Genomic DNA, 27,096 nt, shown 5'->3' with positions numbered 1-27,096 from the left:
CAATCGCATCCATCATTTGATTCTGCTGCAGTTTTTACTGCTGCACGCCGTGAGCCCATTGGTTAGACCACAGTGACGTGTTGCTTTTTCAAATGCTGGCGTGCTAACTCACACGTTCACCGGGCCGAGGGTCTCAGAAGACGAGCTCGGTCGCACCGAATGCGGCGGACAAAGTCGGGGATGAGTCTGCGCCAGACCCTGTAGAGAGTGGCCGATGAATAGGCCTGTCCAACGTGGGCTGTAGGTGGGAGGACTAGAGCTATCTGTGATGACTCACGCTGCCTCCACTCCTACCTATTGGCTGGTCATGGTCGACTCTCATGTGCTGAGGTGTTCAACATATCGACAGGCGGTGCAGAAAAATAATTAAGAATTTTCAATTAGCGCTCGTGCAAAAAAAAGTGATTTATGGCCGATAATTAAAATATGCCTTACTGGAAGGTATCGTGATGGGTGTGGCACATTGAGGTTTTTAATTATGTGGCAAATATAATACAGACAAAAATAGAGATGATATTCTTCCTGAGGGATGAAGCAGGTGTGATCCTAATATTAATGACAATATAACTTGAATTAATTATGTATATAGCATACCACTCTATTCCGGTTCAATTACACAAATCTAAATGCTGTTAGGTTACAAAGCTTTGGATTTAATTGAATCTTCAAACCGTATAATCGAACTACAGATAAATGTCTAAGGCTTAATGTTTTGAAGCATATTTCTTGTTAACTTAAAGGAAAAATAATAAAAATGTAAATGAACGCTTCCTATTTGAGCCACATTTGTTATAGAGCATAGTAACAGGTATGTAACTATGTAGTAACAGGCCTGTTGGAGCTATATCAAAGCTACGTGTGGCCACGTGTCAGCGATGACCCATTTTCAAATGTTTAACCTTCGATAAACCAGAAAGCTCGCCCATATTCACTCAGATGAGGTTTTATTGAGCGAACTCAATACGATAATTGCTGTTAATACTTTTTTGATAGCTGACCGGGAGAGAGAAAGGGAGAGAGACACAGAGTGAGACAGAGTGAGAGAGAGAGGGGGGGAGAGGGAGCAATATGGTGGGGCTGGGCCTTGTGTAGCAGGCCTTGTCTGGCCCTCGGCCCAAATTTACAGCACTGGTGCTTCTCTGCTCCCTCCAAAAACGTTACTCTTTTACACACACTCACATGAGGCCGACCTGGAGCGCAAAACTGCAGGTAGGAACGCACAGAAGGAGATATTAGCTCGGTTTTGTCTGAAATTCAAAGCCCGTGCCACGTTTACCCCCTGGTTTTCCTATATTTAGTTAAGCCTGGTCTCTCTGGATAGTTGTGTAGCCCTGAAGGAAACAACACCCTGACTTAAAACTTAGAGATCAGGTCAGTCGAAGTCGCACTGTGGCATATGTTTCATCGTTTTGCCAATATAAAACCTCACAACACACACACACACACACACGTACGCACGCACACACATAAACACGCACAGACTTACCACTGAGACTTTGTAGACAAGTGGCACATACGCCATGGCCATCCTGGGTAAAGCACTGAAATCGCCGCCGTTCATTGTGCTGGATCCCTCTGTGGCTGCTCCCAGTATGTCCACATATCCTCTCTGTGGAGAAGGGCAGAGAAGGAGCTCGGATTCAGTCACACAGCTTTGCACTCCCTGCAAGGAGTAGGCGGGCACGCCAACGAGAGACCCATTCAGAGTCCCGGAAAGTGCCAGCCTCCCTGTCTGCTTCAACGCCTTGTCTATGTGTCCGTCTGCCCATCTGTCTGGGTTTTACCCTGTCAATCTGGCCACCTTACCCTAAACCCGTGTCTACGCCTCCGGCAACTTGCCTTTTAGTCTGCAAACTGCTTTCTAATATTTACAAACCAGCTCCCCTTGCTCTCCCCTCTCTGCCACCTCCTAGTCTGAGACTGTCAGTGCCCGCCACAATAAGGAGGCCATGTGGGTTTCCCATGGAGTCGCGTGTTCCTCCCGTCTGGCAGTTAACAAGGCTTTGAATGAGGAATGTTAGCAAACAGAGCCACTGAATGTCGGGTGAATGCTAAGCCAGGCAGCCAGTTAGATTGCAGCACTGGCCTGGGCATATGAATAATGCAGAAGACTCGACAGGGAGGAGAGGAGGCAGGGCTCCGCCTCCCACTGCCCCTTCCAAACCCCACCCGGCCCTCCTTCTTTTGCCCGCTCGAAACTCAAATGCCTTCACGGGAGCAAGAGAGCAGAGAGAGAGAGGGGGGGGGGATTCAAGATCTCTGCTGCTACTCACTCGTAAAATACAAAATAAAAAGTCCTGCAAAAGAAGAATAGTGACACATGCACACACGTTATTACTACAAATACGTTCTTAAACATACTACTTTTTTCCTGTCGTTGGGAACTATCTCACTCTTTTGGGCTTTTTGTGTCTTTTGTTTGGAATTGGCACCTGTCCCAGAAAAAGCCCCGTCCCTGCTCCACCCTCCTGCTCCCCTTTCACCAAAGACTGCCCACACCAGAGAGAGAGAGAGAGAGAGAGAGAGAGAGAGAGAGAGGGTGGGGCAGAAAACCCAAAAGAGGGAGAGGTTTAGAGATGGAAAGGGTGAAGAAGGCGGATGGCAGAAGAGATAAGAGGACAAGGAAAAATATGAGAAATCATCTGCTGAAATCAAGAAACACGCACAGGTAACACGGAATCGAGCAGCTGGCTGAACAACATGCAAAAAACAAACTGCCGTCTTCGTCCTCAGCTTGAGGGACGACTCCCGAGAAAAGGAAGCATGGCGAGCAATCACTGAGCACGTGCTCGAGAAAGCCTTTGCATCACGGTGGAGCACAAACCAAAACCACTGAGTCTCCCCAGTCCAGTTTAACTCTACCGACAACAACCCAGAAGCAGTGAAAACTGACCAAAATGCGTGCCCGCGGAGTGAGGAAAACCGAGGCTCCCGGAAAAATGTCTTTGCAAATGGCGCAGCAATGTCGAAGTAGGAGTAAAGCAAAGCCACTTGTTGCATGATATTGAGTCGATCTTGCTGAGAGAAGCGAGTGCAGGCAGGGGGTTAAAATCCTGGGACTGGGAGTAGTAAAAAATCCCTCCCTCTTTTGGCACAGACTAGCTAAAGGGGAGGGCCCGTCTGTAGAAATAGCAGCAGAGCGTTTTTCCCCTCTTTTTTTCAGAGCTGCAGCGCCCTAGTCTACCCTCTTGCATGTGGTCGGGACCCAGGGAGAGAGGAGGAGGAGAGCGATGGATAGGAAAAGAAGCTAGAGCCGGGAGGGGAGGGGGCGAGAGAGGGAGGGGAGAAGAGTTGTGAGTGGACGAGAAAGGGCTCAGCTGATGATGAAACAGGGACGTGTGGGAGTGCGTGCGCACTACGCATTTTCATCACCGGCCCGGCGCAACGTGTGCGTGCATGAGGCGGGGTGGGGAGGCAGACACACAAACGCTCACGAGTGATTTAAATGATAACAACCTGCAACAAGTAACTCTAATAGGCGTGAGAACGGTTAACAAGTTATCTCTTTTATTTCAGAGCTGTTGCTGCTCTGAGTTTAATATCTTTGTCTTTGACCTTCCTGTCCTTTCACACAAAACTTCCAGAGGGCAGAACAAAACCAATGGCGTCCCCTGAATAAAGGCCTAAAATGAAAGCCTGGCATGATCACTGATGAATGTCGTCTTGATTACGGTTTCTTCTCTCACAGACAGGGCAATGAGTTATGAGAGCAGCTACATTGAGCACCTGGGTGCGACTGCCATGATTCAAACAGCGAACCATGCTGTAAAATCCTGTAATATTTACCGCAGTGCGCCCGCCATGTGCCATTACTAGGCCACGCGTGACATGCTGTGATCTTGCGGTCCTGCGCGTGAACAAGGAGAGGAGAAATGTCGGGCAGTAACCAAAAGATAAAATGGACTCTGCTGATGACTCTGCTTGTGTCCTGCACCCTCCTTCCCCCTCCGCCTCCCCCTCAGTGTCCAGCCTATTCTGTATCCCACCCTTTCTTGTCCTTTCAGGAGCACTGTTATAGCCTACAGTAAAAAACAGCCTCGCTCTGAGCAGCTAGTGTTAATCTCAGCCCGCATGAGGAGGATCCTGCTGTCTTTCTCTCTCCCCTCGTCTCATGCACACCTACCAACCTCTGCATCAGCCCGCTGAAGGTTATTCACACCCGTCCGGTTTCCACCCGACTCCCCTCCCCGAAAACTTCTCCGTGGCCAAAATGCTTTAATGTCCCTTAGCTGTTTGCAACAGATTCCCAGACGGCAGAAAAACAACTTCCTCTCTTGCGGACGCTTTTCCTTCCCTCCAGTCTTCTCTTTACCAAAAGAAACCCAGAACTCAGCACAGGCACATTTTCTTCCCTCCTCTCTCCCCAAAGTAGCAGCCGCACAAAAGAGAAGGGGAAAAAGAGAGAACTGTACAGAAAAGACGACGGCTCACGTCATGCAGCACAGCTAGCTGGTTTTGATTTCAGTCAGTCTTTATTGCTCAAGCAGAGTCTAAAAGGGAATCGCACACATTAGAACAAATACGGTGGGAAAACCTCTTTAATATACACTCAACCGTTTTCTCGTGTGTGTTTTTTTTTTACTGTGGAGAAGACGACGAAGACCAGAGCGAGTATGAGTGAGTAAACAGCAAACTAATATGGCCGCTCGGTTAATAGCGGTCTCTCCTACCTCCTCACTCTGTCCTGGAAGCTGAAAGAAAAGGCGTTACACTGCTGTGTGTTTCTACCTCAGAGCCAGAGAGAGAGAGAGAGAGACACAGAGATTGAGTGCACTTGTCTGAGACAGAAATCCAGGGGTTCACAAGACAACCCACGATTTCACTGCACTTTATCAAGACATAAATTCACTCGTGTTCCTTGATCAGAAGAAAGAAAACGGGCCGAGCACCAAACAGTCATCAGATGGAACCCTGTGACGTCACATCTCACCACGTCTCTCAACCAATTGCAATCACTGCAAGCAGAAAACGCCACTACAACTGCATGCAGAATATAAATCAAACAATAGTGTCAACAGATGCATGTTTTTATGAGCAATTTGGTGAGTCCCTTTGCCCTTCTCGTCTATCCAAGACACCGTTTTTAGTCAGTTGTTTACCATCTAACATGTGGTAGGGATTCAGAAAACTTGGCAGAGCCTGTTGCACCGTACGTCGTGGAGAGTTCACTTGAGGATACGACTTTGGTTTTGGCTCAGTTGCCAATTTCTGACACTGTAGCCCTCAGCGCAGCCTCGCCCCTGCAGGAGCGGCCTGCGTAATGCTGCCATTGATGAAACTCCAATATTAACAACCTCATTTATTACACCTCCAAGAGTCCACAACCGCAATTTTTTTCATCAAGTCCCTTCACCTCCCGGTTAAATCTAAGCTGTTCTCTGCCTTTACATTTAATGTCAGTGTGTAAAAGCCTATTGCACGGTAGACATCTGTAATGCATGCTAGTCATATTTTAAATATTTACCATCTATTTTTTAAATGTTTTAAAAAAGAAGAACAACTGCAGTTGAGTGATTTGGTTCTGCCACATTATATTTAAAAGATGAGAAACAAAAGTGTTAAACAAACTGACCGCAAGAAGCTCAAGTTGCTCGGTGTCAACATGGCAGTGAACCTCTCACAGTCAAAATGAGTTATAGTTCAGTTGATGATTCCGTGGTCTTATCAGACCCCAGACACCTTCACATCCTTATGAATCCTCCAACAGATCCACTGCAACAAACACGACCAATACACAGATTACATTTATAACACGCCATGGGACAAGCAGGGATAATATAAGCCACAATATTTGTTGTACTCGTATGGCAAATGAATACAATATAAATATAGACAAATCACAACATGAATTGTAATTAAATAACAGATTATTCATTAATTTCACAGGAAGTAGAACAGAAAAGCAAACAAACAGCTCTCTCTTTCATCATTAGCCAACAAAAAAATTGAAATGTATGATCCATTTCTGTACCAAAAATTCTATTTCTTCAATGTATTTATTTAATGTAATTAGTCAGCAGTTAATATAATGCAGTTAAATAAGTAGAACCCCCTGAGATTGCCAGTAAAGAGAGAGGTGACCCTCTCTGCAGTAGCTACTTCTGTAAATACATGACTTATTGCAGTTAAAATGCCAAAGTTCAGGTCTTTGCTTCTTCTATAGACTCACACATATAACTCCAGTAGTATTTTCACTTTATAAGTTACTGCCATCTATGCATTCACACTCCAGCGAACACACACACACACACACACTTCTTCCTCTCTTCGGTGACCATTGCGGTGCGCCCGCTCCCTCTACGAGGTGGTCTGCTGAGGGGCCCCTCGGCAGCACGTGCCTTGACAACTTCTCTATTACAGCCGTGACCTCCAAGGTCAGACTCTAAAGGGTTCCGAACAAAGGCCACGACCCCGGGGTCAGAAGTGTAACGCCGGGGGCAGGCCGGGGCCCCACTGCAAAGGGAGCGTGCTGTTTGCTTTGAAAGGTAAGGATCACTAACACAGGCATAATAAGGATTAAGGGGCCATCCCCTTTGGGATGTCACTCTGGGGCCTCATACATCAGTCTCTATTAACCTCCATGACCCCCCGGCGGACATTATGGGGCTACGGGTCACAGTACGCGCACGCTGCAGAGCTGTAAAAACTTCAAGTCGTATGCAACGTGTTGCTCATTACATGGACAAACTGTTTGGTCTCACAGGACACAGACCCAGCAGCTTTTATCTTGTTTCAGATGTTGGCAGAAAAAGTTATTAGCCATCAGGGTATCTATCACTATAACAAAAGCCTGTCGGGTCTTTGAAAAAATAAAATGTACATCAAAATATCATGTGAAAGCAATAGATGTATTTTTTCCCCGCTTTGATAAAAACAGAGTTTGGTTAAACTTCGATAAAAGCAGGTGATCCAGAGCCGAGAGGCAGAATCACAAAATGGAGGACAGGAGGAGACAACATGGCGGCCTCAGTGATGCAGTCACTCACACACTGTTTCTAACTTCCCACATTGCTCCACAAACACTGTGCGTCATACAACAGGTCTCTCTATGGAAGGCAAAGTTACTTCATTCATATATCAAATGCCCAAACAGAAAGCTGCAATGACTTGACTGAATGCGATATGGATATGAATTCCTTGATTCACTTTGGGACCAAACCGATACAAAAGTTAACCCTTTGCCGTCTGTGAGAGACGAGGGTCCAAGTGGGCAGATATACTGCAGCTTCTAATTCTATTTGATTCATTCACATCATATTTAATTTCAATTTCTTCTTTTTGCGCAAAAGATGCTGGGGAAAAATAAAGAATTTCAATTATTTCCAAGTTCACAATCAGTATGAAATATAATTATTTCAATCCAGAATGAGAGAAGAAAAAGTCTGAACCATTACAGTGTTTACTAATTCATATATATATATATATATATATATATATATATATATATATATATATATATGATATATGATATATTAGAATAACAGGAGAGGAGAAACCAAATGTATACATCATATATAGTTAAAATAAAGATTATGTTGTTAATAATTGGCCAGAACAACCTGCAGTCTGAAGTAAAAAAGGAGGCACATGTTTCAGTCATGGATCAAAATTTAAAATTAATTAATTAATTAGTTTAAAAAATGACTCTACTGAATACAAGGCTTTGTCTAAAAGACAAAGTTGAAAATCCTATTCCAATTCTAAATGTCAATGTCACCTAATAAAAGAAAAGAAAATGCAAGATTTTCCAAAAGGGACACATGAAGAAATGTACATTTTTTTTCTGAAAAGATTCTGTATATTTTAACAGAACATTATGATAATTTAGTTTTTCATGCCTTCTGTCTTACAGAATGTTCTAATAAATGTCACTTTGCCCTCTCTTCATAAACTGAACTAAGTAATAAGTAATAAGGCAAAGTTGAATATGGAGTGTACTTCTTTTCAGCCTTTTCATCATGACAAAATATTATTAAAAACACATTATAATTATAGCTTAAAATTACAATATGGCAATTGTATAAACTACTAAAGCTACAGGCTCAGTTGGAGACGCTTACACATGAAAGATGATTTTCTCTCTCAGTTTGTGAAATTAAAAGTGTTTGGAGAAGGCTTTTCTCCGAGATGTCACATTCTTATGAAACTCTAAATCATTTTAGAAAGGAGGGATTCTAAAAATACAATAATATCGAGAAAATAAGCGTCCATCTACATGTACAAAATAATTTGACCTTTCAGACATTTTGAATGTGGAACTAAAAGGTCATCTTTTTCAAATGCAGCTATCATTATTGTAAATTGCTTAGATATTATAGTTGTTGTTTTTTTATTTCACAAACTGAAGTATTTTATACATTATACATTTTCATCACGCTATTAAAAAATATTTTTGAAACTTTTATATTACGTATACACAAGAAGGTAAAGAAGCTGACTAAGACTTTAAATAAACAAAGTGGTAAAAGCCTGCAAGGTCAAAAAAGCGTTCTTGAGTGTTTTCCGAACACAACTCACACTTATCAAGAGCACTGAAGCAGCACTTTGATTCAAATGCATTTCTTTGATAATCATTAAGCCACTCACCTCTGAAGACCCAGCTCCTCCATATGGAGGCAGCCCTTTCGGTAGCAGAGCAGAGCAAAGGTTGGAAAAGAGGACAGACAAAATGGATCTGCACTCGCTGCAGACAAGTGTCCTGACTTTAAAAACAGCCAACAACGGACAATAAATTGCAAACAAGCAGCACTTTGACAGCTTCACAAGGCCGTCCTTTTTAGCAGTCCTTTTCTCATGAAAGTAAAGGGATCGTGTTTTTAGTTAACCATGAGAGTCCCCTCTCTAGGCCACTGTCAGGTTTATATGCAAAGTTTGGTTTCCAATTTAGTTAACAGAGCACAACGCTCATCTTGGGGATATTAAAACAACGTAATTACAAGGACCTGAAAGCGGGGAACAAAGAAACGCCACTCTGTTCATTGGCAAAAGGGCTTTTTGTACTGTGATTTCTAACAAGAATGTGGAGGATTGCAAACTTTCAATCCAAATTTAACCTATTGCTGCAATCCTTGCTACCTTGGTCGTATTCGAGCTTGCATTAAATTCTTTAAGGCATAGAAATATTCTGGCTAGATGATACAGAAAAAATGTCTTCTCAAGGGTGCAACTTTTCAGCTCAAATATTTTGATCAAACCGATTCTTTGCAATACATTGTTATTTATAATGCAAATAAACAAAGGCACATTTTAAACTGCAGACAGGTCAAAAGGATAAATTACACTTTTTTTTTCAGACGCATTTTTGATATTTGAAACTTACCTCTCCCCTTTCCTCTTTCCTCTTCCTAACCCACAAACACACACACACACACACACACACACACCTCCCCTGGATCATTGCTCACATTTCGGGGTCCATCCCGCATTAATAAATGATTATTTTGCAGCTATGATCAAACATCAGCTTACATGCAGGTCTCTGGCATTCTCAGGGACTGGTACCACCTCTTTAAAGGGTTCGGACCTGCTGTTGGTTCTAGTTCAATGCCACGTCACTGAGCCACTGCAGCGTGGACGGGCCTGATTGACCTAGCTCGGCCCAGATAGGAGCCCTTCGGACCACAGCCCCCATCCGGACCGTACACCCACATTTCATACGTAGAAGGTTGTGGTGCAGGAGGGGGAGGGGGCTTGATGAGAGGCCATGCTTTATTTTAACTGCAACCTCTCTGTCCTTCTTTTTATTTCCCTCTTATTTACAAAAATCTGGCATTTATCTGTTGAGTGACGGCATGTTCGTTTAAGTCACCCGTGTCCCACTCAGATGGTAAAGGGTTCAGGAACCCTCCAAATCTGAGTGTTTCTATGTGATTTCATATTGCGCACCAGTGTGCACGCGCATGCTCCAGGCTTTACACACATGCACGCACACGTCTGGAGTTGACTGGGTTACACAGGGTAACACGATGTCTACATGGAACCAGCAGTTTCTATTTATGAGAGCAGGACATTCACAAGGAAAGGTTCTGAATTTCAAAGATAATTTCTATCAACTTCTCTTTATTAATGATTCACGTTGGTTTAATAAGAAAATCCTTTCCAGACAAAGAAAGTGTGTGTGTACGTGCAACTTAATGATCTACTCAAGACGTACACATAGAAGGCTAAAATTGAAAAATGAATTATTCTTATTATTCTATACTATTCCTTACTGTCGCAGCCATCAAGTCTCGATGCTGGTGATTTATCTTTAATTGGATTTTACAGAGGCGTCTCCCAGTGAGAGTCAGCGGTCTCATTTCTGAACTGTCCAGACAACTTTCTGCAAAAAGTAAATAGAAATAAGCAGCCATCAGTTGGCCTTGCATTAAACAGAAAAAGCAATTAAAGCTGACATGTGAAAACAAACCGACCTGTGATCTGCATAATTATTGTGTTGTAAATCTATAGTGGCGCAGAAAATATTAATCTGCATATTTTTACATATAATTCATGTGAAAACACTAAACACTTTTTTGTTTTGTCCTCTGGGCGTTCCCTTTTCATAGCTGACCTCGATATTAACCCCAAATCTTTGTTACAAATGAAACCCTGATCCAATTCTTCAAACAATGTATAGCATTCATTTTGCCTGAACACCAACACATTTGTTAGACATACATTTGTTACATATTCAACTAAAACCATACTGTGATATCTATATTATACTCGTCTTTTTAAATATATTTTCTGATTTTTTACTGAATGAAAATGTCCACAGAAATCCCAAATGTGTAAATCACTAATAAACTTAAATCAAGTGTTCAAATCATGAACTCACGGTGGTGTCTGCTGCAGTGCGTAGTTTGGCGAGAGGGGAATCGAGACGCTGGCTCTCAGGGGTTAAGATGCTAGCAGTCATGTGCCTGTCGGCTGCAACAAAAGCCTGCCTATGTAGGGTGCATACAGATGGAGCGAGCTCCTTTGTGTGTAGCGTTTCACACGTCGCAGCCTCGGAGCTGCCAGGTCTGGCTCTCTGGGGCTGGCTACAGGCCTAGCTAGCAGCTTGTAGCACCTGACGCCGGGCTCTTTGCTTGGGGCTCGAAAGCAGCACATTTTGAAAGATAATGTCCAAATACGGGGTCACACAGCTCAACACAAACAATCGGAACAGGCACGGCAGACCACGGCGCTGTAGCCAGGCAAGCTGAGATCAGCATGACAGGAGCAATTGTAAGCATGCCTCCCACTCAGGTCTGCCATTTATTATGTTATTCCTCCGCCAAATAGCCCAGTAAAATGCTCTTCAAGACCACGTTTGATATAAATACAGCCAGTGTGAGTTTTAGATGTAAGTACATGTATGTACAGTTGTGTTATGTGTACATAGTTCTGTATCCTACTATATACACTGTGTCTGTGTGTATACTCTGCTATATTTATGCTACGTGTGCCAAGTCGCTAAGGCAAGTCCCTTATAGTGTACATGTTAGTGTACGCAGTGATTAAACTAGCTAATGCTTGATATTTAACATGGGGGTTCAGATCTTCACAAGCAAGAGACTCATGGGTAGGAACATGCTTTTTTTCTCAGTTTTCTCATGTGTACACAGTTTGTGTACATATATTTGATACAATTTACTCTTCCTACCTGTGTTAAGGCATAAACTATACATTGTTATACATATTGAAAAAATCTATCCTTTTTTTCTTGAGCTTTACATGCTCAATTTCATATAATCAATCACAAATAATGCAAGTTTATTTAAATGTGTAGGATTACGCTGATGTGGATTCTACCATCACACGAATGAGAAAATCCATACGCCTGCTCAAAGACTTGACCTTGAATAGGGCATTGAGTTTCATTCTGCACTAGACAGTGTATACAAAGAATTCTTCAGGGCAATGTCACTGTGGTAAATATCTATTGTGTGTCACGCTGTTTGCCAAAGATTACATTTTGATAAAGCCACGCTGTAAATAGAAAAAGAGATAAAAGAGGCCGAGGGAGATTGTGTGATATTGTGTAATTCCTCGCAATTATAAAAATATACACAAACAATAGGCAGCTGTCAAACAACTACAGTTTTACAGCATATTCACTCTGACCCAGAGTGAGCTTTCCTACCTGAGGACTCTTCAGCAGCACACCTGTCTGTTATGAGGAGAACCCTGCTGCCCCGATTGTACCTAAAACTCAAATAATGTGGATGGAAACGCTGTGGACCAGCAATTAGCCCACTATAAGTTAACTTAAAAAATATATAATTACGTATTTAAGCATTATGTTGGTAAAAAAAAAGATTGTGCTGTTTGGTTTGGATTTTGAAAGCCCCAACACAGCCACATGAGTAACAGAGCACATACTCCATAAAAAGTAAATTCTGCTTCTTCCAAATCCCAATACATCTTTAATGCCACAATATTCTGTTCTCTCTCGATGTTCTCCTCAAATAAGCCTGCTGGCATATAAATGTTTTGACAATGTAAGGATCAATACTGGGTGTAGGATTTCCGCACAAATGAGCAAGATAGTAATTAGACAAATTAGTAAGTATTAAACATGACCAATTAAAAGCTCTTATATGGCAAATAACATTAATAAGAAACTGAATCGAAATATTTTCTGTTCTGGCAGTCGCTGCATTGAAAAAGTGCATGTTGCAAAGTGTGCAACATTTTAAACGATATGTGCACTGTTAGCCCAAAGCTAGTTTGACATATCGAAGCTAACAGCTCCCAATATTTTTCAATAGGAATGCTACCAATGCCATAACATTTTTTGTTTGCTTCTAAATATGAAACAGGATACTTTTTTACATAATGTGTGCAGTTGCCAGAAAGAGAAGTAAAACACTAAAAACCCTTCAAGCAAAGTGTTACTTTATCACTGTGTAAATGCCACAATGGTCATTTATCCTGCCATCACACTTGCAGCGAGACTTTTGAGGTGCAATTAGCTCCCACATATCGTCAAGTGCTGTTCCACACCATTTTATTTTGATTGTAAATACTTCAGGATCAGGAATTCAAACTCTGCAGGCCTGCAGACGCAAATGTGCAGGTTAGTATGTGGAAAGGAAAGTACCTGCTTTTACTTTCTTTTACAGACATACACGCACACACACATGCAAAACAAACCCTCTCTGCCACTAAAACAAGCTACTGCTATAAGTTGTATGTTAAATACACCTTTGGAAGGACAGCCTGGAGAGTAGCAGCTCCTATTTTCTGACCCTGCTCCCTGCTGTGTCCTGAAACATATGCACACACATGTATATGCACCACCGGCTTGGGTTACATACGATCAGGACAAGCCAGCCGGGTGCCTGACAACCACAGCGAGGAGACGCGAGTGAGGGAAAAAAAGAAGGTACCCTAGCGTGTTAGTTTTCTGCCAGGGAGTCCCTATTGACCTGTTAAACCTTTGTGACTGGAACAAATGCAAATGGCGCTGACTTGTTCACACAAAATACTAAAGGCCCATTCAAATGAGGCCCCGGGCCACAATGCAGCAGCGGTCGAGCGCTCTGTGGAGGCAGGGCAGCCCCCAGTCTGAGAGAGACAGAGAGACAGATTCTTTTAGCCATTGCACAGTTCATTCTGGTTGTCTGGTTGAGAGCAACCATCTACTTTCATTACTTCTCCTTCATGGACACACACACACACACACAATATAAAGTTACCTTACACCTCTTTAGTAATCCAGCTCTAACTAAATCACAAAAACTGTTACACTGCTCTGAACATTAACCCATAATTACCCTGTATGTAATACTTAGTAATTGGACGCCAGTGGACCTGAACTGTTCCTGTTCATGACACAAGTCATGCTTGATTAACAGACACTGCTTAGCCCACCTTGGCTTTTGCAAGAATACTTAGTGTGTCCCTTTGACTAATATCGTATCATACTTTTTAATTCTGTTCTTGGGGAACAGAGGACAAAATGAAGAGAGGAAAACAAGTGGGAAAGTGGCAGATGAATACATATATATGATCTCTAATAGAGAGAATAAATAGCGATATGAAAGAGCAGCAACCTTATTGGACTAATCCATATAATGAACTTAATATGGGGGAAACAAATAATAACTAAAGTAACTGTGATGATTAGTAGTTAACCCAAGCTATTCCAACTATGAAATCAGATTTGAGTCGACCCACAACGGGGTTAACCCGGTTACAAGAACAATATTCTTCTGCATATAGATGTAGTCACTATTGCTAAAAAAGAAGGCAGTTAAGGCACTGTGGGAGGCTTTGGGATAAAAATATCTCCCAAAATGCCAAACAAACCACCATTAAATGAAACACAGCATGTATCTGTGGGACAGAGACTCAGTTCTGTGCTCACTTGACTCTCAACATGACGCAACACTGCCGTTTCTGTAAAGACAAATCTTTATCTGATACTAAAAGAACAGTATAAAGCGCATTAGGCTCTTGGAGGTCATGGAGGGCTTTCTTGTTCCATCTCTTCTCTCCAAATAAGAGATTAGTAGGAGCCCAAGGATGGCTCTCACCAGCACATCTGGACAACACCTGATTTGAAGCCTGCTGCCTACCGGACGTCCACTAATCCGCTGGTCTTTCAAATGAGGGGTTATATTCCAAAAGAAGGGGTGTGATGAGAGGTAAACCAATGAGCCAAAGTCACTTTATCCATCATCTCAATCCAGTAAATGTGTGGAGTCTAAATTCATAGATTGAACTGGGTGTCAATGTATTACATTTTATTTTCTGATGACTTGCAGCTCCCCACATAATTAAATCAACTGTTTCAAGTTATTTATAATAATTAGATTTGTTTGATTCTAAATTGTTTGCTTTGAAATGAGTTTGTTGACTTTAAATAATAATGGCTCTTATCTGGATTCACTTGATCAGGAAATTCAATATTTTGGAGATTCATTTAATATTGCAGATATGCAGTATGAAGCTGCATAAAGCACAAACCTCCATGTGTCGCAATCTTATCCAATTCCTTGTATCACACATTTTCCTTGTCTGCTTTTTCTTCCTGCCTTGTTCAAACTCTCCTGTCATCTTGAAATCCAACTGCTCCTGATGTTCGGTGCCATTTCCTATGATCTGAACTCGCCTGCCCACCTGCACACCTGTTCCCATTTTCCCAGCAGCACAGTAATATACATACCGGCCCACTTATATTCCTTCCCAGCCAGATTGCTTCCGAGCTTTTGCCTTAGTGTTTCAGCCATTTCCCCGCCTGCCTGTGTTTTGCCTGTTACGAACTCCTGCCTTTTGGACTCCTGCTCTCTAACCCGAACCCATATTGAATAAGTTGGCCTTATCTTTACTGGCTTTCTGGGTTTGACTTTTGCCTGTATTGACCTTCCGTAAACTCAAACTTTTAATTTTAACGGTCTGGGGCCGTATTCATAAGGCTTCCGAGTAAAGAGTTCCTACTAATGACAAAATTATACAACATATTTGAAGAATTTCCCCTTACAGTTAATACTAGATCCTTGTAAAGAGAAAAGTTATTCAGAATGCATTTTGGAGGGTTCCTACGGTGAAAACCTGTTCGGATTAGAGAGGAAGACTTTCAAGGGGCATAAGAGTGTCTTAAGCAGAGGAGAAAATTATGGAAAGAGGTCGGAGAAACGTCCTCCAAGGTGAGTAAATGAAACACAGAGCAACGTTGCTAGTCATATAGACTGGCCAGCAATCAGAGAAACTAATGAAATGGCTGTGGCGTTATCCCTTTGTTAAGATCAAATAGATTAAGTACTCAAAATACCAGCACGGTAAATAAACATGAGCAAATAATTACAACTATTAGCATGTGAAAATGCAAAAGTAAGCGAAAGTAGGCCTAACTTTTTTTACTTTTTCTAGGCTACTTTTAAGATAGATCAATGGATAACAATGTATTCAACACAGATGATCATTACACAAAAGAATATTCATAATCACACCATGTCTGAATAGAGGCAAAATTCTCAGGAACTTTAATGTCACTGTCCATTCTATGCCCAATAGCACGGGGTCTACCCGCCTCCTCGGTACAGTAAACGTTTCTGTCCCTTCCTCGCTAAGAGTTGCCCTGTTTCCTACATCCCTCCTTAGCCAGAGTATTCTGAGAGTATTCTCAGAGTGTTTGTGAATACGGTCGCAGATCTTTTGGCTAGTCAGACATACACACATTGATTGGTTGGATTAGCCAAACACTGGACCGGTATACCAAATGTTACCACTAAGTGTCGTACTCCAACGTAACTCGGAAAAGCGGCTTGTCACTAGAATGAGAACAGCTGATCCACCTTAAAAGATCCGTCCATCTTAAGGGAGCCTGGGCTGAGGACACTAACTTTGAGCTTTCCCCGCGGGAACTTGGTTTGGGTCTTGAGCATTTATTCACCAACAAATAAACAAAAAACACACTACACTGCTACGGTCATAACTATAGCATCACTGCTAACTTCATACTCTCCCTTTCTATAGGCCACACATTCGCTAATGTTACAGGCCGCCAGGTTTGTAATACACGAGGTGGCGAAGATTTGCCTTGCCGTGCCAAAAAATAACTGTTGACCCCCATACTGTCAACTGTGTCTGGTCCTTCCTGTCTCCTACTCCTAGTGATTCCTCTGCATCTGAGTTTCCAGATCTCTAAAGAGCTTCTTCAATGTGGACAAACTAGACAAATCCCTTCCTACCATCTACATCATTCATTTCCTCAGCTTTTGAATTGCCCCAGGGGGTCATTGTTTTTGCTTATCACCTGGAGAACTTCTTTAAACACACGAAGTGGACACAAATATCTGGTGGTATCTTTTGGTCTGACCAATGCTCATGCAGAAGGAACACGTGCCACATGTGTCACATGTGCAGTGTGTCTATTAAACCAGCTGTTCGTTTGGGATCATTGTCACAGGCAGCATTGAGGTGGACTCCACCAAGATCAGGACAGTTACAGGCTGGCCCGTCCCTTCCTTTTGCAAACAGTTGCTTCGCTTCCTGGGGTTCACCCATTTCTACAAGCGCTTCATCTGGAAGTACAGTTGTGTGGCAGCCCCCTTCCATGCCCGTACCTCTCAGAATACTCCCTTCGTCTGGTCCAAATCGGCTGAGAAGACGCTCACAGAGTTTCAGCGTTGTTTCACCAAAGCTCCCTTCCTTACCTTACCTTTCCTACTGCCCAGGCTCCAGGTAAAGCCAGAAGCTCAGTTGCATCAGTTCCAGTCCGAAGACACTGCCAGCAGAGATCCTCCCTAACTCCATCATTGGAGCAGTCTGTTGGGGATTCGACCAAAAGAACATCCAGCTCACAGTGGTTGTCCTGCTATTTACCTGTTGGTCCCCGCTCATTGACGCTTGCAGGTCCTCCAGTGGGGGCACTCCTCGTGCCTGGCCCGTCATCCTGGGGTTGGACGCATACCGGCTCTCTTTGCAAACATTTCTGCTGCCTGTTCTGCCTGCTTCTGATGGTAACCCAGTCATTCTTGTTGACTGTTTTTCCAAAACTGCTCATTTCATTCCTCTGACCAAGTTACCCACAGCCAAAGACAAAGCCGAGCTGTGCAACAACATGTTGTCCGCCTGTCTCGACTCCCTAGAGACATTGTCTCCGAATGACGATCTAAATTGATCTTGTTTCTGGGAAGAGTCTTGCAGTCTCACATCAATTTGAGGATGTTGCCTTTTCTGGATTTCGCCTCCAGTCCAACGTGCCAACGCAGGGCAGAGTGCAAAGTGATGCTCCGATTTGGCCCTTTTGGCCCTTTGATCATCCCTGCACAGTCCAAGAAATTGACTCCTCCATTCACAGGCCCTTTCCGCATTTCCAAGATCATCAAGCTCTTTGATTGTCTCACTTCATGTGGATCCATCCCACTTTTAATGTCTCCTTAATCAAGCATGTGAAGGAAAGCCCACATGAATAAGGGTTTTTCCAACAATGTATTGAAAAAGTGACCCCCACACCTATGCCCAGCCTATGCATACCAGGTGAGCTACCAAGTATTTATTTACTAATTTATGATGCTAGTAGCAAGAGTCTTTAAGCAACAACTCGTATGTCGTGTGTACAACATTAGCAAGTGTGGGGTCGAGAGAGAGACAGAGAGAGAGAGAAACAGAGAGAGAGACAGAGAGAGAGAGACAGAGAGAGCGAGAGAGTGTGTATAACGATGACTATGAATTCATCAGTAACGTCATAGCTGTAAACATATATAGCAGGGCGTAACATTTCTTCTGGTGAAAACTCTGCTGAACCTGTTATTTTACCGGCAAGGTCGCTGATATGTGATTTGGGGTTCAAACTGTTTTTACGGAGCCTTCAAACACTGTTGGATATAGTTATCTGCCATAAAATGTCTTTATATTACTGTTATTTTTTTCTTTCAATGCATCATGTTACAAAACATTAATAACACATGAAAAGCATTCAATTCATTCTGAAAACCGTATTATCTAATATTCTGGTAACTTATTTTGACATGTAAATATAGACATATGTTAGTGCTGAATTTATTTATAAATGTACACTGTTAGGCTTTTCTAAAAAAAAAGTAGGTGGTCCCACATCCTGCATTGGGTCTGTCGGCAATGCTGTATGGTGAGTGACACCTGCAGAGGTCACACATGAGCTAAAACTCTGCAGAGATGACAGAATGGATGTAAAAACTAGTACTTTTATGGACTGTCGAAGCCAGGTTAGTGGTCAGTTTGCTATAAAGAACAATACAATGAGTGCAGCAGATTTGAGATTAAAGTAGAATTATTCAATTCTTACTTCCATATTCAAATAACCTTTGTCATTTCTGCTGTATTTGCGAGTAACTATTAGGTAGAAACACAAAACAACTGAAAGAAAATTAAGTTATTTTGTAATACAACAGAAGCTATTTCAATGTTACATTACTTTTCAGTCCTTTATTTGTATGTCTGACTAAGTTACTACTTTAACACTTGAGGGTTTACATGCAAAACCTATTGCTTATATGCTGCAGCTGGATACATTGCTAAACGTTCAACTACCCAACGTCATTAGATCTAGTGCCATCTGGCTCAGATAAAATACCAAAAAAAAAAAAACAGTTTCAATCAATAATTTACATTGCCATTAGTTAACTGAAGGGGACAATTACTTTGAATAAGTACTCAAGTACAATCAAATGTATCAGTGTTGATGGGAAAATAGATCAGGAATACTACATGTCCAATGAAAACTGCACACAGTACAGAAGGTTTGACTGCTCTTTTGCAGCTTGACGCTTTGAAATTCGCAGTGAAGACGGAACTGGTAAATCAAAAATGCTGTACAATAAAAAGAAAGCTTCAAATAGAGCCACTGGTCAGTGTATAATAATGGCCAATACTGCCTCGAGTGATGATCGGCCCCAAATATCCCGAGCACCCTTTAAACTTTTCATTAAAAGACAGCGTCTTAAGGTTGTTGAATATTTCATCTGATACAAGCATTAAATGCTAAGGCTTCAGTGAAGCCTTACACACAGAATACTGTCGTTATAGAATAAAAAGTTAGTTCTCTAAAAAGCATAAATTCACAAATAAACAATACAACATGAGTGGGCTGTATTATGAAGAGTCAAAGACATCACAATGTTAAAATACAAATCTAAAATGATCACACAACTATTGTATTCCTTCCCAGAAAGTCTCCTTTTATAAAATCCATGGTCATAAAACCCTCCAAGTCTCATACATAATTAGGATGCTCCTAAACTAAAGCCAGGCGTCGTTCTCCTACACTGAGTGAACTAAATGTGTGCTGGACAAACTGCTGCTCGTCGCTCAGATCTAATTCTGCTTATTATGGTTCGTTAAAATAAAATTGGCTGTATTAAAACAATAAACAGAGATTGTCAGTTTGAGCGTTCATCATCTTTTTTTCCGTCTTGTTATCACTCGTGATTTCAGAGCTGGGGAAGGGCGCCCAGAAAGAGCATTCGATTTTGAGAGCCTTCTGTTTTGAAACTCCAGTGATATTAAGAAATTATGATTTTCTAGATCAAATGAATATCTCAGTAATACTCAGTAAGATTGTGACCAAAAGAATTTAAGATGAAAATATATGTAAAACAATATTTTTGCAATTGCCCATTTTGTTTGTACACATGCCTGGTGGACTTGGATGTGTGTGTTGTAGCATGAATGTGCTCACCTGCATTGCAGTGTCTGAGGTCTTGTGGCTTCACGTCTACTTGTGTCCTCACTTGCCCTGCACCAAAAACACAAGACACAGAAAATGATTCAAATGCCGATTAAAGAATTGTGAAGAACATCATGCTCCGTTGTTGCGACCTGCACTGTTAAGAAAAAGCGGTAGAAATCCCAGATTCATCAGGACGTGTGGCGCTTTATCGTCCCACAGTGAGCCAATTTCTGCTGTTACATGTCAGTGCTGTTGGGCAGAGAACCAGCTGGAATTTACTCATTCTTTTTAACCATGAGTTACATTTGTAGATACAAAAAAAGAATATTTAAGTAATGATTAATTTGCCAGATATTAAAGACTGAATCAGGGTAAAAGCTATTACGATTCTATGCTTCCCTATATTAAACAAGCACAATAAAGGAAATGTATGTGCAAAGAAACAGACAAGACAGAGAATATAATTTAAACAGCCATTCAACATTAACATGTGTTTATTCAGACTGTAAAGTAATACAAAACTTCACTGATTATTTTGCCCTAAAGCACAAAGTCAATAACAGCTTCGACCCATTTATACCTGGGCAAGGTGGAGGGTTAAATGGACATGTTCTCCAAGAGTGTATTTCTATTCTCATATTTCTGTTGTGTTGCAGCAGCAGTGTGACTGTCCTTCTACGAACTAGTTCAATCTTGCAGACAAGCAACTCAAGCGGTTAAAGATTTTGAAAAAACATGACAGAGGCTGAGTAGGTGCTGAGTATATCGGCATTTATTTATTATTATTATTATTATTATTAATAGCAGTGGGCTTCACTGAAGTGCCCGGGCAGCAACTGGGGGTTCAGTGTCTTGCTCAAGGACACTTTGACATGCAACTATGGGGAGAGTGGGGATTGAACCAGGTACCTTGTGGTTGCGGGACAACCACTCTCCCCATGAGCTACGGCCAAACTAAATTTAATTTAATTCCTAAAATTCTCTTTTTGTTGCAAATATGTAAAGGAAATCTTGAAAAATATTTTTTCTACAATTAAGAGTTTAGGTAATGCCGCTTCAACATTTCTCGCATTTACCTTGGCCTGCATTTGAGTGTCATTGAATATGAAATGTGTCTGAAAACAAATTCAAACTCAGTTTCCTTCAAAGCAAATGAGTCCACGTCACATGTATGTCCAAAAAATTATTCCAGTTTGGGATATCAGCTTACAACCATCCTTGTTCTTTGGCATTGTGGCTACGACAGAAAATGGACTTAAATTTTCAGCCATTTTTCTTTCACCCAGAAGGGTTTATCAGTTATTTTGGGCTTTTGTTCTGTCCATAATATTGCAGCTTTAAGGAACATAAAGGGCTTCAGAATCCTTCCCAGTGCATCAACGCTGTCCTTAATAAATCCAATGCTTCAGTGTGTGTAGGTGTTTTAGTTTTTTTTGTCCCTCTTAAGTACATGGCAGTCTCTTTTTGCTGTGGGTATGTTAAAAGTGAACCGGAAGAACCTGCACTGCTCCCCACAGAGCTCTGCTTCATTTGCTTTTCGTCTCTCCTTTCCTCTCCCCCCTCCCCATCCTCTCAAAGCACTCATGAACTCTCAATAAACCCGTTGATTCCCCCCAGAACGCTGCTGTCTATCCGACATCAGTAGAACTAGAAATAAAGGAAAGAGTGAGGAAAAGAAAGCTGTAATCGACAATACGGTAGAGAGTGAAGGAAGAAGAAGAGAGAGAGAGAGAGAAAAGCAGGACAGATTGCAGAGGGTGGAATCAATGCAGCGGCCTGGTCTCTTTTTTTCTCCCCTTTTTTTTCCATTTTTTTCTCTCTCTCAAATGATTCACAGTGGAAAGAAAAGGCATTTTCCTTGTCCTCAGTTGAACTCCACATCAGCTTCCTGTTAGAAAAGCAAGGAGGAAACACCCAGAGCAACACGCGCGTGCGCACATACGCACACACTCAGATACACACAGAGGAAGGCCTTCACTAGTGGATTCTTCGCTGCCAGAGAAATTAGGTCAAGCACTCAAATGCCCTGCACTGAGATGCGCAGAGATTTAAAACGTGAAGTGTTTGTTGGGGACAGCAAAGGCATACCGGACCAACAGACATTCACACACACAAACGCTTGTTGCACTTTGAAATATGCACTAGCTACACACTATACTGTCAGCTCGTGGCTTGCCACATTATAATAAAATTAATAAAAAAATAGAACGAACCAGTGACAGATGCCCACTGCGTCTACTGTTAATACACCATCCATCTGTGCAGCTTAGAACATGACAAGGTGGCTCAGACACGCACAATGAAATAAATGATGTGTGTTTAAAAAAGAGACTCAGCAAACCACCTTCTATGTCCTTTCACAGGCCGAAACTAAAGCAATACGTGCTCGCATTCTCAAAACACCAGATGACCTGATTAGGGAGTGACAGGAGTCTCTGTGTGCTTCTATAACACAGCTCAGGACGGGATGGGACAGCACAACATGCCACATTGCAGTATCAGCCGCGCACACCCCACCCACCGCCTCCCACCCTCTGACCTGAAATGCCCTTAAAGAAACAACACACCACATCTCCATCACATCCAATCAACTATGCATAGAGAGGCTGGATTGCACCCGGCCCAATCTTGCCGTTTAGGGTTTCAATCAATTGCGTGAGATATGAGAGAGCGGGAGGGAGAGTGGGAGGGAGGATGAAGCTGTTCTGAAAGCAAATGAGAGAATTTGGGTGAATCTAAGCCTCATCTCTTCTCCATGCTGGCCGCTGCCAATATGGCCCACAACTGTGCTCTGAGCTACAGGGTGGCAGGGTAAATCAGACGATAATCACACCAATTTTCACTCTGCAGCCATGTGCTTTCTCCTGTCCCACTGACTCAGTAGAGAAATGAGCCTCAGTCCATTGTTTGAAGGCCACCTGTGTTTCTGCTCCATTTTATTAAAGGCACAATGGCATTTTCCTGTTTATAGTGGTAATAGTGCTTTATAAACATCTAAAACCAAGGTATTAATACATGACCAAAACGTCTTTCGGACCATGTTCATGTTTCGGCTTCTCACAGCTCTGTTCCTCTTTCCAGTGAAAGAGACATGTGGGGAGAGAATGTGGTAGTAGCACAACACCATGTTTCTGTCAGCCAACACAGATCTTTTTTTAGGAAACTGCATTGCAATTTCGACACTTCAGTCTGAGCAGAATCTTACACGGCCAGCATACAACATTTTGAGAAAACAAACAAACACACCCAGATTGAGAAAAATAAATTGGCAGATGTGCACAGATATGACCTGAAAGGACAAACAAGCCCTGTAGATTAACTGATAGTGTGGTGTGTGTGTGTGTGTGTGTGTGTGTGCGCCACATTTAAACTTGTGCTGCGGTGCTATCGGTAAAAGTTATCTTTGGCATGAATGATATTTGTGGTGTGAACTGAGACAGCTGAAATAAAAGGAGACAATGTCTGAGTCTCACAAATAACATGGGATAAAGGTGTAAAGGTGGACATGCACAATTAAAATCCTGCATTTTCACACAGTGTGAACAATAATACGATTATATTGCAAAGTAATACTGTTTCTACCATCTGGACAGCACTGTAGCATATTTGCTTTAGTGGCTGAGAGGAAGACGATGGCCCACAATAAATGTAATTTTGTGAACATTTTCCACATGAATATTCTGTAGCAACAGTATGAATTATTTATTAATCCAAAAAAACACTTTGTTCTGTTCTCTTATGTGAACATCTAAACGCCCTACCTGATGAATGTGCAGCTCCTGTTATGATTGCTCAAGCACACACTCACACCTAACACATATTCTCACATACATCATCACTTTAATTCCATCAAGGGATGTGTAGATATCTATCTTTAAAATAAAAAATAAAACATATTGGAGTATTTTAAAGAAGCACTGTACACCTGAAAAACACAAAACTTTTAACCAATACAAATACATTCAGCAACTGCTTAGCTCCTCTCAGATTTCAATGAATTAATTTCATGAACAACTTCTGAGGGAACCCACAGTGGGAAACCTCACAGCTCTACCATATGTTCTCGTGTCTTACATACACGTATTATCTCAGGGTGAACAGCTCGGGGGACGCCGCTTTTCTAATTAAACGCACATTTGGCTGTAAATTGCTCACTTGGAGAGCGGCGGTGTTTCCGCGCTGGACTGACGTGATCTGCCCGGCCGTCTATCTCCGTTTGCATTGGGGACAACAAAGGGAGAGATTATGTCTCTCCGCGAAGGGAAAGTAGAGCACGGGAAAGGCGACGTCTTTACTCGTGCTGCGAGGTGGGGGAATTTACAGTCTAGCGACCATTTCGTCCTCAACGTGGGGGACTGGGAGATGTTTGAGACTTGTTAACACATTTGCAGACGATTATGTGAAACTGTTATTCAAGAGAGCGCTCGTTTTTACCACCCTGGAAACTTCCCCGCGAGGACTGTGGGTCGGTTCAGTCATAACAGTGTCAATATCCACTGACCCAGTATGCGGGGGAATAATATCCTTACATGCTTAGACAAAAAAAATAGATCTCCGTTCATTGTCATTTTTACGCAAATGCAAACCGCTGAAAGAAAGAGAAAGAGAAAAAAAGGGTCAATTTAAGACTACCCACCGGCAGGTCTCGAGTTCAAGTTGGCTGGTCTCTTCTTCCTGGGTGTCCAACTCCCAAGTCCGCGGGCGTTATATCTTCTATACGGTGATTCGTTTTCCCATTATGTGAAAATAAAAATACATTTACAAAAAAAAAACAAAAAGGGAAAACTGGTAAATAGAAAAATGCCGTCATGCTGGAAGACAGTATCCGCGAGCAGCTACCGGCCACGGAAGAGTTGTCCCCCCCCCTCCTCCCCTCCCCTCCCCTCCCTCTCTCTCTCTGCGTGTCTCTCCGCAGCCCTCCAGCTCGGTTCAGTGGGGACACTCGGCCGCAGACTGCGCCGCGCGTTCTTCGCCGCCGATGAACCAGATGCGTCAAGTTCAGCTGAGGTGAAGCCCCGTTATACAACCGGGCTGGGTGTGCAGCAGCCTGCTGGCTTCGTGTCTCCTATCAGAGGAGAAAAAAAAGAAGATAAGGCACATCGCATCGAAGTATCTGCAAAAACCAGGCTGTGTTTGAGATGACTATTAAGGGCTGCCTCACTCCCCCCCACCCGCTCCAGCCCCCTCCGCGGATCTAAAATTTTGCTTTAGTGAATTTACCTGATGCAGCCGTATGCAAAATACATTTGTATTGTTTCATTCACGTCACTTTTTGTTGTCGTTGTTGCTGAAAACAGCTAAAACTACCGGCACTAAATTATAAGCTACACTTCATTATCACGTGGGACTATTAAAGGAATGACACGCTGCTGTTTTATGGCATTACAGTTTCAATTAATCGCGACAATGTCACTATAAAAAAAATCACAATTTTAGCATCGTGCGCAGACTCCATCTTAAAAACAAATGCTTTTTCCCCTGGGTTGTATTGTCCCCCAACATGTTTAACAGCAAGCTTCCCACATGCTTTAGCTATAAAGTCGTATTCATAATAACATATATATATATATATTTCAAACAAGCAATAGTGAGAAAATTAGAAAATTAGCAACAACCAAGTAATACTTAGCTAATACCTTAAATATGCCTGTGACGGTGTTATCTCCCTCCAACCTTCCTAAAAGAGCACAGCAAAAAAAAAAAAACACTCAAACGGCTAAATTCATCTCTCAAGCTACCTTCATGTTCATCTCCACAGCTAATTATTTTCCTTTTTATGCTAGCTAACAAAACGCAGCCATGCGAGATTTCAAGGTGCATTTCTCACACCTGTTTGCCTGCGTTAATTAGCTGGTACGTTAATGCAGGTCTAGTTATCCAGTCAGACGCCACAGGTGCTTGAAGACAGGCCCCGACTTGTTCACGGTTTTAGCCTCTGCAGACACTTCATTGATTAATTGGCTGTGGACATGAGTTAAGACGGAGCTGTTAAAAGACCAGTCTGTAATTCTCAAAGTTATTACAAAAATGATCCCCAATATCAAAAACCCGGCAATATACCTATTTAATTTATTATGCTACTTTATATTAGTCTTCATTTTTATATGAGCTTAAACTTGAACAATATTGTATTTGTTTGTAAAGTAATGAAGACACAGAGCAGATTATTCTCCACATGCATGTTCTTTATATATATATATATATATATATATATATATATATATATATCTGTATATATATATATAAATATATATATATATATATAAATATATATATATATGCTCTCTTAAAATGTTTCTGCTTTTGAAAACACATAGATATCAAACACACACAGATGGACAGATTTTCAGCAGAATCAAGACATCAAACAATAACTGATTAGTTTAAAAATGCAGAGGCATAAATTAAAGTGCACGTTAAATAAAGTGCATACATTTTCAGATGTAGCCCTAAACAGCATTTATAACTGTGATGTAAATTAGTAAATAAGAAACTGAGTGAATTCAATTAATTAAAATGACCTTGTGGTGCATGTCAGTTCAATCCATTTTTTGTATCATCCCTTAAAATAAAATTGGTTTGAAGAAAATGTTTTACATCAAAAGTGAAAATAAACACATGTAAGTGATTTGCTAATATAATATGTGAACAAAACAGAAATGCTTTACTGACAATTACTAATACACTATAGAAAGCTATTGTTCATTCTCAAATCACTGTGTGTGTTTTATTCTTTTTGCACCTGAGTCTAAACAGCATTCCCATATGAACCTGCATAACAGAGACGAGTTGATCGAGTGGTGGCAAATAAGTGATATTACAGTTTCACTCGGTGACCAAACTCTGGGTACAGTGTGCCTATCCATCAATCCAGAAAGGTACCATAGGATAGGGGAGTGTGGTGTGTGTGTGTGTGTGTGTGTGTGTGTGTGTGTGTGTGTGTATGCTCCTACAGCTCAGCTGACTGGGCA

The 27,096-nt window shown here is 41.8% G+C and overlaps 1 long non-coding RNA gene across 1 annotated transcript in view; it reads right to left on the bottom strand.

Annotated features, from left to right (window-relative positions):
* Positions 1–24,891, bottom strand: part of LOC117726104 — a 29,109-nt gene extending 4,218 nt beyond the window's left edge. The window contains exons 1-3 of the long non-coding RNA XR_004608972.1: positions 24,762–24,891; positions 20,135–20,191; positions 1,487–1,609 (exon numbers count right to left, since the gene is read on the bottom strand). This is a non-coding gene — a long non-coding RNA (uncharacterized LOC117726104). The remainder of the gene's footprint in view (positions 1–1,486; positions 1,610–20,134; positions 20,192–24,761) is intronic.
* Positions 24,892–27,096: the final 2,205 nt, after the last annotated feature.

The sequence above is a fragment of the Cyclopterus lumpus genome, chromosome 23 (assembly GCF_009769545.1).
Source record: "Cyclopterus lumpus isolate fCycLum1 chromosome 23, fCycLum1.pri, whole genome shotgun sequence".
Classification (NCBI taxonomy): domain Eukaryota; kingdom Metazoa; phylum Chordata; class Actinopteri; order Perciformes; family Cyclopteridae; genus Cyclopterus; species Cyclopterus lumpus.
Note: the sequence above shows the minus strand (reverse complement) of the source record. Positions and strands in the feature narration are given on the sequence as shown.